Consider the following 12,592-nt stretch of genomic DNA (forward strand, 5'->3'; position numbering starts at 1 on the left):
GCTCTAAGCACTACGGGGCTTAATATCTGAAGTCGTCAGACACCCAGAACATAGATCTACTTAAACCTATCTAACCTACGTACATCATACACATCCATGCCCGAGGCAGAATTCGAACTTGCGATCGTAGCGGTTGCGCGGTTCCAGACTGAAGCGCCTGGAACCGCAAGGCCACTCCGGCGGGCTATTCATACTCTTCTGTGACAGTATTAATATACTGCACCCTTTGTTGATGTAGAATAATAACTGTGGTGCTCAAAAACTAATTTTTGTTCTTGGAAGTAACTTTTCATAACATGCTTTTCGACTTTTTTTTGGGTGGGGGGACATCTTACATCTCATTTTGACAACTTTCCGCTTAGGATTTTCTCTCGTCTTTCGCATCTTATGCAACAAATTTTTCATTTTGACTTGGGTGCTGCACTTACGGTAGAAACGTATTTGCTGTCGATGAGAATGCCACTAGTTAAATGACTGTCTCGCATTTTGTCGTGTTCCGCGGCGCGCCCTTGTTAAACTGAAACAGTTAGCACTATTCGCACGATTTGCTTTAACTTTATACATATATATTAAAATTAATTCCGTTTTTTCCGTCACAAAGAATTATGTTACGGTTGATGTTGTATCGGTTTTAAAAGGCTCATGAACCGCATATCTTAGCGTCTGTGTCACCATCCTTTAGAAAACCCGTGCTACTATATGTCAACTATCGAAAGAGAATATAGTTTCCTTACCCGTGGCCTGGTTACAACAACTTTTAACTTTAGACTTGAAGTTTCATATAGTGTGTGTCCATTGATCACTACTTCTTCTGTGTTGAAGCAATTTTAGATTCACGAAATGTACGTCTTTGGAAGACATAGCGTTAACATTTCACTGTCTACTAATTGTAAGCCTGGTATGGCTCTCTTTGGAAGCTTATCGGTAAACTTGCGTCATCAGAATGTGTCACATTTTTTTGAAAAATTATTCATTTTCCTTGAAAAATGATTTATGGTCAAGATCAGGAGAAGCTGTGCACTATATATTGTGTGGTACCAAATTTAATATTTCTCCATTCTGTTTTTCGATTTATAATTGTCGTATCATTTTATATTCTTAAATTATCTTAATGTTATCAACATAAGACACAGTCTATACAAGCAGAATTACACCATCATAATAATTCCGGTAGCATGCCTTGATCTACACAATCACAGGCTTTAGTGTGATTACAGACAGTGGTAAAATGGTAAAATTATGTTCGTTTGACAGTTCTAAGATAGCATTTTTGATAACAAAATCTGCTTCCATTGTTGAGAAGGCCAACTTCTAAAAATAAGTCACTCTGTTTCATCCACTTCTAGAAATGAGTGTTCCGCTGTATATATATCAGTCTTACAGGACGTAAACGTCATTGCCTCATTACAGATGGTGGCATGTTGAAGTGAGTAAATAATTTTAGTCCTTTATTCGAAATACGATTATAATCAGAAGACTTACTGCATGAATAACAAAATATTTTGGTTTGTTAATATAGTATGTAGTTTCCGTCTAAGTAAAATAATGGATCTGCTTCCGTAAGTGGTTTCATCTACTACGGTTTCTACGGACTGTTAAAAAGTCTTACGAATAATTTGAATTTAATATAACCTGACTCAGTCTTGCTGTCTTTTTAGAGCTGAATGTCATCTGCCTTAACAAGTTTATTCATTCGGTACCTAATAATTCTCGTAATGGCCTTTGCTTCCTGTCTGAAATTTTGTACTTCGTTTGTTAAGTGCGTGATTTTTACCTTCCGGAATATGTTGACGAACGTTGTGAAGGATAATTGGTCGTATAGTTTAAGTCTCGGTTGTGCTAGACGCGTGTTTATTTGGGGCACATTGTAGCACAAGATGCTCTTGAATCCCAGTATAGTTACCTCTGAGTTCTAGTAAAAAAAACTGTATTGGAAGTTGTGTTACTTAAATAAATCTGACTGATGGGAAATCTTATCAGCGACTATGTCCTCCTGGTATTCCTAGTAGTGTCTCAGTTGGGAACATACTGAAACTGGTCGTCAGTGTCTGCAGGTGCCCTCAATCTTTTACAGTCCCACGTCAAATACATAGCGAGGTCCTCACATATTTTACCAACTTCGCACTTAATATCAGAGTCTGTCTTTTGTCCTTTGTAATAGTTAAACGAAGTGTAAAGCATTTCCCTGTCGGAGCCTCTACACTGACAAAACCATTACTTTCTGTGTTCCCAGTTCTATCACTGAAGCACAGCAGTCGAAAAGCCGTTTAATATTGTACTGGTTTACGTCTGGCTTAGCACCGTATTACATCTATACTTCCTCTTGTCATGTGTAGTCAGTTTTATATTAACTTGTATCCACACAGATCTCTTCGATTCCTCTAACTTGAAGAAGTGTTGTATTGTCCTAGACAAGAACACCACAAGATATATCTTTTGATTTTATAGTTTCCCTTCGTGATACGAGTTGTCCATCTTAAATAGACCTTTTGAATGTAGTACAAAAGACCCTGATTTGTTATTATTTGTATTATCCAGACCAATTATTTTAGCTTTACACTTAACTGCTGGAGCTTCGTGTATAGTCAGATGGTAGCTCTGTAGCTCTGACATATTTGCCATTTACTGAAATGATTGGAGATCAATGATATTAGCTGACAGAAGTATGTCTCGCAGACTGTCTCTGGAAATAAGTAATGCAAATGATCTCTTAAAGAAAACATCCAGATGTAGGCCATGTCGCATGTAGTGGTACTATACGACGTGCGATGCTACAGACACGGACATACATGACAGACACAGCTGGTTGAACGAATCCCGAGGATCCAAAGCCTGTTGTACTACTCAAGGAATGGCACAATCCTCACCTTAGTGAAAGAAGCACTCTCGGCGATGTTCCTGGTATCACCCTCAATTGCACTGTTAAGTTTATCATTTTAAAAAAATTCCTGTACCTAAATAATCAGTACGTATTCTTCTTTACGTGTATCCTTCGCCACACACCTCATATCGAAAGTTATAATGCTGAGCCCTAAGTTTCTGTTAAAAGCTCTTCGTACTGAGACGTTGAAGACTCAGGACGTTCTGCGTAAATTCAGACCTTTCGTATCATGACAACTGCCTGTCAGAAGTACTCTCTCAGTATTTATTTCGGTCTACTACTGTTCACCATGACTTGCACTTTTCCTTGCTCGTCTCATTGTATCTGAATTCTTTGGGTTGTCTGGAGGTGGTCTACAAATGAGTCTGTACCATCTCTTAAAGCTGTTACCGGATTGAAAGATTGAACACAGTAAACTGATCTTCCCCATTCACAACCTTAGTGATGTCATCTTCAGCGCCAACTTCTCTAATTCAGCTTATGCTGCTGTCAGTTAAATTTGATGTATTTCCATTCAAGCAGGTTAGTACAGTCGTCCCATTACTGAACTTTTTCGCTTTCACACTAGGACATCGTGTGTAAAAACTTTTTAAAAATTAACTGTACAATAAAAAAACAACTAAAAAGGTTTTAAGGTGTTTTATTTCAAGCCAAACCAGACTGGCTTCCAACAATCACATCACAGCACGGTTTCAAGTAGCTGTACTGTTAATGGAATAATCGGCGGGGAATTAGGGTCAGGGTGTTCACACTGAAGTAAGTAATTACGGAGAATGGAATCTATGCCCGTCGGCAGCTGTCTCTTGTCCGCATTCTTCTTCAGATGCTGAACTCTTCTTACAGCCTCACGAACAGATGCGAATCTTCCCTTCATTCGGATGACGAACCCTGGTCTCTCTGCCAACCCATGGTTCCGGCAGTAATCTCTCTTGTTTCGATACAGGTCCACTAGAGTCTCCACCAGAAGCCCAATCCATGTTGTAGGTGGCGGGTTCTCCTGAAAATGACAAAAAGAATAATTTTTATTAAGCTGCTTCCTTGACCTACACTACAACTAGCACCTGAGGTATTACCAGCTACAAACAATCTGTAACGGGGACATGACTATGATTTTAGCAAGTAATGAAAACTATAGAGGTATAAATTGTAAAGCAAATTAACTGAATCTTCCTACTGATAATATCACCTCTCCATAAACATTCCTTCGAAATGAATTATTATAGGTTTTGAAAAATTTCGTAATGCTCTCTTTGACCTATCTCATGAAGATCTTTTTTCGAATCCACTTATTCTCAAACAGTATAATGCGTTTGCTTTCTTGTCACCCCTCATCATCACTTCAAAGTAGTCTACAGAAATTGGATGTATGTGTAGATTAAAATGAGTCCTCGGTTTACATTTATTTCAAACGTTAATAAGAAATCTACGTTTGTGTTTCTAACGTAGTGCAGTGTTTTTAAAAGTTAAATGCTTAACATGCCATTGCCTGTATCTCGGCTCTTAGATGTGCCATCGCAGTCTGCACTTCCTGCGATGGTGGCTCTCGGATAATCTTCCGTCTGCGCGGTCTGTTGGCAAACATCTGCAGCCGACTGGGTGGAACTGGAACCCCAGGAGGGTAGTAAGAGCCCGAGACTTCCTCCTCTTCATCTCCAACGTCAGACAAATCAAAATGCACAATTCTCGGTCTCGGACCAAACTGTGGAATGAAAAAGTTACGTCAGTAAACGTGTCTGCTGAACATTATTGGAATTCATTTCTATCTTTTTTCTTGCAACACTCTCAATTATTATTGTCGGATGTTGTACAAAGGAGGCTCTGCTGCTTACATGAATTGCCTGAAGCTGCGGTTTATCAGCAGCGGCCTCTTCCCACTCAGCGATGGTAGACTCCACCTTCCTCTCATTCGGCTTTGGTCGAGGCGGCCGAAGGCGGCGTAGAGGCACAGGTGTTGGCGGCTCGTCTACCAGCCTGGGACACCCCTGGCTGGCAGCTGGCGAGCCGAACAGCGACTTCACTCGCGAAAACATCTGGAAACGTAAAACAGGCAGTCTTTAGTAGTTACATTGTTTCCTGAGGAGATAATAGTCAAATGAAATCTGGCTATTTGACAAGAAGGTTTGGTCTAAACAAACAATTCCGTCTCATATCGTTCATGGCACCGTATGTGACACACACTTGCTCTTATCATAATCATAAACAAATCATATTATGTGATGCTGTATTTTAGATTGAAACACCAAGTAAACGGAACAAAAACCTGATGGATCGTTAAAAGAAATCAAATCCTTATATCAAGCACACAAGAGTCTGGAGTTACTAAATATGTTACTAATACACTACATGATATACAGTAGGCATTGTAATTTAATTATTGGTCTTTAACACTTTCTACAGAGGCAAATCAAATTAATCAGCAAATATCTTAAAGGAAGTTGGATTAGTGATAAGTGTAGTAATAGTGTCGATCACCATTCCGGCTAACTGAAATTCTTGAGCGACGTTAATTTATTTGTATCATCAAACTAATTACAAAACCTACTGGCGTTGCGAGAACAAGTCGTATCCCACATGTTCAGTGAGTTGTGCTGCTCGTTCCAGATTAATTTTCTGTTTTATGAGCAATGCAATTCATCGGATAAGCTAATCCTGAAGTTAATAAAAATTACGGAGTATAGTGTACAAGATGGGAATTGAGTAATAATCCGACCTACTGATACGTAGACAAAAGACAAAATATTTGTTTACCAGACACTGATCCCGTGTCTGCAACCGTAGAATAATTTAAAAGTCAGTTTTCACCTACCTCCTCACTACTTCTCAACTTCTTCTCACAGCCCGAAGGATGCGAAGCAGACTTCCTAGAAAGCGCACTTCGAAATCGACTCTTTCTTCGGAAGGTTTGTCAATGAGACTGATGCTACGCAACGGTTCGGTTGGTTTGGTGCCGGGACTCATTGTTGAAAGTGACGTCATGAAGACACGATCTGTTACATTCGTTGACAAACGGACTCTGTGTATAATGAAAAGAAGAAGGCGGTGATGATCAAGAGGCAGTCTTTGACCACGGGAGATGGCTCAGTGGTTAGCACACTGGACACACATTCAATCCCGCATATCGGCCATCCTGATTATGTTTTCCGTGAATAGCCCAAAATCGTTCCAAGCAAATGCTGGGGTGGTTCCGTTGAAAGGACACGGCTGACTTCTTTTCCCGTCCAACCCTAATCCAATGAGACCATTGACTTCGCTGTTTGGTCTCTTCCCCCAGACAACCCAACCAACGTAGTCAATGAGGGAAACACTGGGACGCGATCAGAAGGGAGGGAATGCTAGGGGTGCAGAATGTCTCCCTACGGTCTCGTATACTCGACTGGTTCGGGACCTAATGCAGTAAGTGATTTTGGATTTGTGGAATAACGTTTGAATCCAACCATGTCTGTCCTTATTTCGAAAGTGAATCCTCCTTGTTTCCTTTGCAGATAGGTGTGTCATCTACAAATATATCCATGCTACGAGTTTATTCAACGACAATGGAATGTAACAAATACCAGCAGAAAGACACAGATCGCCACTGGAGTGAAATTTTTGAACATTGATCTCCATCGACATATGTATTTATACTCTACAAAGCACTGGGAACTGCATGGAAGAGGGTCTTCTCAAAGTATCACGTTTTGAGGCTTTTTCCAGTTCTATTTGCGTATGGGACGCAAGAAGATTGATTGAACGCCTCTGTGGGCGATGAGCTTAAATGAACTGTGTCTTCGCGATCCCTATGGGAGCGAGACGTATGTGTTGTACTGAATCAAATGACTTTCGAAAGTTACGAAATACTTCATATGGTCGAATCCATGCTTCCATGACTTTCACTGCTTCGTATAAGGACGAGATTTAGGTTTCACGTGATCGCTGGTTACCTAATCATTGCTGGTTGGCATGAAGAAGGACAATCTGTTCGAGATTCCCTTTAAAATTTCACCTCAGAAAATTTTGTAAGACTGCAAAGCTATGGGAGGCGTTGCAAGATGTTGGACAGTGGTTTTGTGGTTCACTTGTGCTACCCTTCTTGTGGAGGACTCTGACATTTGCTTTCATCCTGTCATGTGGCAACGGTTTTTTTTTTTTTTTTTTTTTTTTTTTGGAGCTGTCGTCGGTGTATTACGGCTAATAGAAGTGTTAACTCAGACGGATCATCGCAAAAGAATCTGATCCGTCAAGAGGAGGAGCTTTGTCTGACTTTAACGATCCCAACTGTTTCTCAACGCCATTGACTCATCTTTGCAGTCGTTCAAGAATAAAACTAGATTAGCATGGTTGGATGCAGTTTGAAAAAGTTGTTAAGCATTTCTGCTCTTAGTCTGCTAAACTTATTATTAGTCGCTGCCTCGACCCTCAGAGCCTATCAATAACTTTCGTGCCACTAACAGCCTTTGCATACGACCGGAATGTTATCAGGTCTTCTGAGTGATTATTCGATAATATTCTTCTAAGGTACTGATTGAAGTTCGCCTGTGCTCTAGACAGAAAAAAACCAGTCTTTCGACATCTATCTGTAGCCCTATAGTGTGATTTACATTTGTTATTGAGTGGAATCCGTTTCTTTAGATGTTTCTGCGTAGTGACCGTATACCATGTAATGTCCATTGTGTAACGAACTCCTCTAGTAGGTACATATCTAACGCTTGCGTGGTCAGTTACTCTATTAAAATAGTGCCGTAGTAGGCCTACCACTACATGCTCCTGTCGTGAGCTGAAATTTCGAGTTCCTCATCTGTATACAATGCTACTGACTCTTTATTTAGTTTACTAAACGTATAATAACTACTTTTTGATCTCGCTGAGCTTCATGCATTGGTGATAATTGTAACTACTACTTCTTCATAGTCACTGGTACCAATTTAAATGTGGACACTCTCAAAGAAGCCAGATCAATAACTTGCCATTAAATCCAGTTCAGTCCGATCGTGATTGGGCTTTTGAACTATTTTTTCTAGCTACTTCCAAGAGAGGTATTTAGTAACGATTCTCAGTATGTTTCCTGGCCCTGATCAGAAATGTTATCATCAGCATCTGCTTATGTGAATTGTGTTTTGCTAAAGGACGCCCCCAGTGTTTGGGTGGTCGCCATTGGAATGTCACTTGCATGACCATTATCACTCGTGAGAGTAGTCGAAGTCGGGGTGGGTGCAACCTGTTCAGTGGCAGCTGCTACAGTAGTGTTTTGTGATACAGTACCTATTGGAACATTTGCCACAGATTCTGTTGGATGCCGAGAACACAGGGATACTATCGGTATCTATGGCCTCATTCAGAAAGACTCTTTCACTAATATTGTCATTCGGGATCGTTGTCATAATTGGGTTGTGTGGCTTCTGTCCTGTAGCAGCCGCAGCGTGAGTTAGCTGTATAGTGATCGTAGTCGGGTCTTCCTGCTTCCCCGGCCGGATGCTGGGTCACCCGCTTCTGTACGCATTAGGCTCTCACGTGACCCGTTCCACAGCATCCAGCGGAAGTTCAGGGACGCCTATGGTAGATGACTATGTCTCTATATCCGCACACATTAATGCAGGGCGAAATATGTCGTCAAAGATCAACTTGTACTTGTCTCACTCCGTTCAGTACAGAGGCACTATGGGCCTTGGTCCACTTCCACTTCTCGGGATTTTGTTCGATACTTTGCCGTCAAACCTCAGGTACGACATTATCTCTTCGTCCTTATCGTTTCCTCTTTGCTGAGCTTGTACTTCCTGCCTGAAGTTACGTCGGATTTCACTCTCGTCGTTTCCGTTTGTGTTGAAAACGTGCTTCATGTTGTGAAGTTCCCTTGGTAGGCTGACTTCGTCCGATATTTAACGAGCCCTGTGTACTAGTGTACGTAGAACTCCCTCACGCAATGAAGGATGATAGCAGCGGGAAATCCAAATCAGGTTAGGTGGCTTTATTGTATACAATGTGTAGTACTTTGGCGTTTGCTCTGTTCTTGGCTAAGACGTCCAAAGAGGGGAGATCGCCATTCCGTTTCCCCTCCATAGTGAATTTGATGAATTTGATACAGGGGCGCAGGATGTTCAAATGTTTGCGAAAATCCTCAAGCCTTTGGTTCCCAAGTGGCAACACGACAAACGTGTCATCAACATATCTGAAAAGACATATAGACTTCAGTGCAGCTGTGTCCTCCATAAACAGGTTTGTCACAACTGATGACAGATGGAAACCCATGGCAACGCCATCGATATTTTTCGTAGTAGTCACCACTGACGAGAGAGAATGTTTATGCGAGGACAAATTCGAAGAGATTAGTCACTGTTGCATTGAATTTCTCCATGACCAACTCGACGGAATCACCAAGCGGCACCCTGGGGAAGAGAGATACCACGTCAAAGCTCATCCTGGTCACGGAGACGCAGCTTTTGCTCCTGTTGAATGAAACGTGCAGATTTACTGATGCCGAGCTGACAATTAGCGATGTAGGATCGTTAATACTGCCCTTAGATGTTTGGGCAGCTTGTACGCTGGTGTGCATTTTTGCGTACATTAGGACGTAGAACGACATCCTATTTCTGAACCTTTGGTAAGCGATAGAGCCTTCCTGGCCAGTGTGGCCGAGCGGTTCTAGGCGCTCAGTCTGGCACCGCGCGACCGCTACGGTCGCAGGTTCGAATCCTGCCTCGGGCATGGATAATCCAGTACTGAAAAGGGTTCTGCAGTACTGGACGCCTACAGAGGCAACATGGCTCAATAATTTTGCAGGGAAGTTCCAGCACATTGTTAAGTAAATTGCACAACGAGTTGATGAATTATGTCGGGCATAAGGAGGTACCACACGATATTAGGAGCTATCGGATGGCTTTTGTCAGCTTAGAGTACAGCTGAGGTTTCCTTTCTCCATGATCACTATTCGTACTCTCCTATGAAAGTATTAACAAACTGTACTCTTGGTTGATGTAGACTAATTTCTGTGTTTAGAAGTAAATGTTCATAAAATGATTTTCGGCTCTGACAGTCTCCCTCTTGGTATTTTATCTCATTAGTATCTTGTGCTTCAAATTTTTTATTTTATCTTGGGGTGCCACAGATAGAGTAGAAACGTATTTGCTGTCGATGAGAATGCCACTAGTAAACCGACTCGCTCGCATTTTGCTGTGGTGTGTGGTTCACAGTTGTTACACCGAAACAGTTCTCACGATTCACATTATTTGCTTAAACTTGATACGTATATTAAAATAAATGGCATTTTTACTGTCACACGGATTATGTTACGGTTATTCTGGTATCGGTTTTCATAGGTACATAAGCCATTAATCTCAGCATGAAAGTCTGTATCCTCTAGAAAAGGCGTACTACTATATGTCAATTATAAAAGAAAATATAGTTTCCCTAAACGTGCCCTACTACAACACCATTTAACTTTACGCATGATATTTCATGTTATGTGTATCCATTGTTTACCACTCCTTCTGTCGATAAGTGAATTTGGAATCATGAAGTGTAGGTCTTGGAAAGATATAGAGTTTATGTTTCACTACCTACTAATTGTAAGCCGAATGTAAAGGTCCTTGGGCACTTATCGATAAACTTGTGTCATCAAAATATGTTACGATTTATGAAAAATATTCATTTTCGTTCAAAAATGATTTATGGTCAAGACCCAGGAGAAACTAAGAAATGCATCTAGCCTGGTACGAAACTGAATGCTTCCACACTCTGAATTTCGCTTTATAGCTATCGTATCATTTGGTATTCTATATTATTTTTAATGTAATTAAGATATGACACCGTACATTGAAGTAGAATTAGGCCATTATCGTTTTCCTAGCACAATGCCTTGACCTACAGAAGCAATGGCTTTAGCAAGGTCACACAAAATGCTACAAGGATAACTTTTTTTTGTTTGACTGTATTAGGACAGCATTTTTCATAACAAAAACTGATTCTTTTGTTCAGTAGGCCAACTGATCGGTTGTTAACAGATTATTTTCAGAATGATTGACAAGGTTTCGAACAAGAAGTCATTGTCATTTCCTTTTCCCCACTATTTCTGATGTGTGTTACCACTATATATATATATATATATATATATATATATATATATATATTTCTATAAGTATTCGTCATTGTATAATTAGATAAGTTAATCAAAGGTGTAATATTGAAGCGAGTACGTAATTTCAGACTTTTACTTGAAATACAATTATAACAGCATGAATTACTGGATGAGTAACCAAAAGATTTTTATTCGTTATTATTGTCTGTAGTTTGTGACTATGAAAGGTAATCAATCTACTTTCATATATCGTTTGATCTACCATGTTTTTTACGGACTAATAAATCTTAATTTTTAACGTAAATAATCTGAATTTAATATAACCTGACTCACTTATACTGCCTTTTTAGAACTGAATGTCATCTGCCTCAAAAAGTTTATTCATTCGGTGCCCATTAATTCTCGTAATGAGCTTTGCTTTCTTTCTGGAATTTTGTACCTCTTGTGCGTAGCGCATGGCTTTTGCTTTTCCGAAGATGTTGATGAACGTAGTGAAGGATTATTTACTTAGCAGTTCCAGTGTTGGTTGCGCTACCCACGTGTTTCATTTGTAGCACGTTGTAGCACAAAACTCTCATGAACTGCAGTGTATTTTTATCTGACTTCTAGTAAAACAAAACTGTTTGAATGTGATCTTACTTAAACAAACTCGTCTGATATGAAATCTTTTTGGCTGTAATTTGCCATTAAAGGGGAGATAAACTACCATTCTTTCATGCAATACTGTGCAATTTAGAAAGTAAAACATTTCCCTTTTGGAGGCTCAACACTGACAAAACCATTAGGTTCTGTGTTTCCAATTCTGTCCCTGAAGTAGAGCACTGGAAGAGGTGTTTAATATTGTACTCCTTTACGTCTGGCTTGGCACCTTATTCCGCCTGTCTTTCGTCTTGTGATGTCTGCAGAAATTGGATACTAACCTGTATCAACCTAGGTTTATCTCCTCGAGTTCTGTGAAAATTAGATTTATTATTCTAGCCAAGCACACCTGTAGAAATATTTTTTTGAATTTACAGTTTTCTTCGGTAATACGGGTTTTTAATCATTAACAAAAAATTTCATGTACCCGATAATATCCTTTTTTTTATAATTTGTGGTATCCAATTAACCTCTTATAGCTTTTTACTCAACTGCTGCAGCACCGTATATAATCAGATGGTAGCTCTGATGCTCTGAAATAATTGCCATTTACTCAAATTATTGGAGATCATCGACATTAGCTGACAGAGGTCTGTCTCGCAGACTGCCTCTGGAAATAAGTAATGCAAATAATCTCTTAAAGAAAACGTCCAGTTGTAGCCCATGTCGAATGCTGTGCGACTATGCGACGTTCGATGCATCAGTCATGGACATACATGACGGGCACAGCTGGTTGAACAAATCCCGAGGAACCAAGTCCCGTTGTTCTACTCAAGGAATGGCACAATCTTCACCTTAGTGAAAGAAACATTCGCAGCGATGTTCCTGGTATCACCATCAACTGCATTGTTATCATATAAAAAGTTTCCTGTACCTAAATGATCGGTACGTATTCTTCTTTATGAATATCCTTCGGCAACACCCCTCATATCACGTGGTACAGATGTGAGTCCTAAGTTTCAGTTAAAAGCATTACGTACTGAGGCGTTGAATACTCATTATGTTCTGCGTTAATTCAGACACTT

The sequence above is a fragment of the Schistocerca americana genome, chromosome 1 (assembly GCF_021461395.2).
Source record: "Schistocerca americana isolate TAMUIC-IGC-003095 chromosome 1, iqSchAmer2.1, whole genome shotgun sequence".
Taxonomy (NCBI): Eukaryota; Metazoa; Arthropoda; class Insecta; order Orthoptera; family Acrididae; genus Schistocerca; species Schistocerca americana.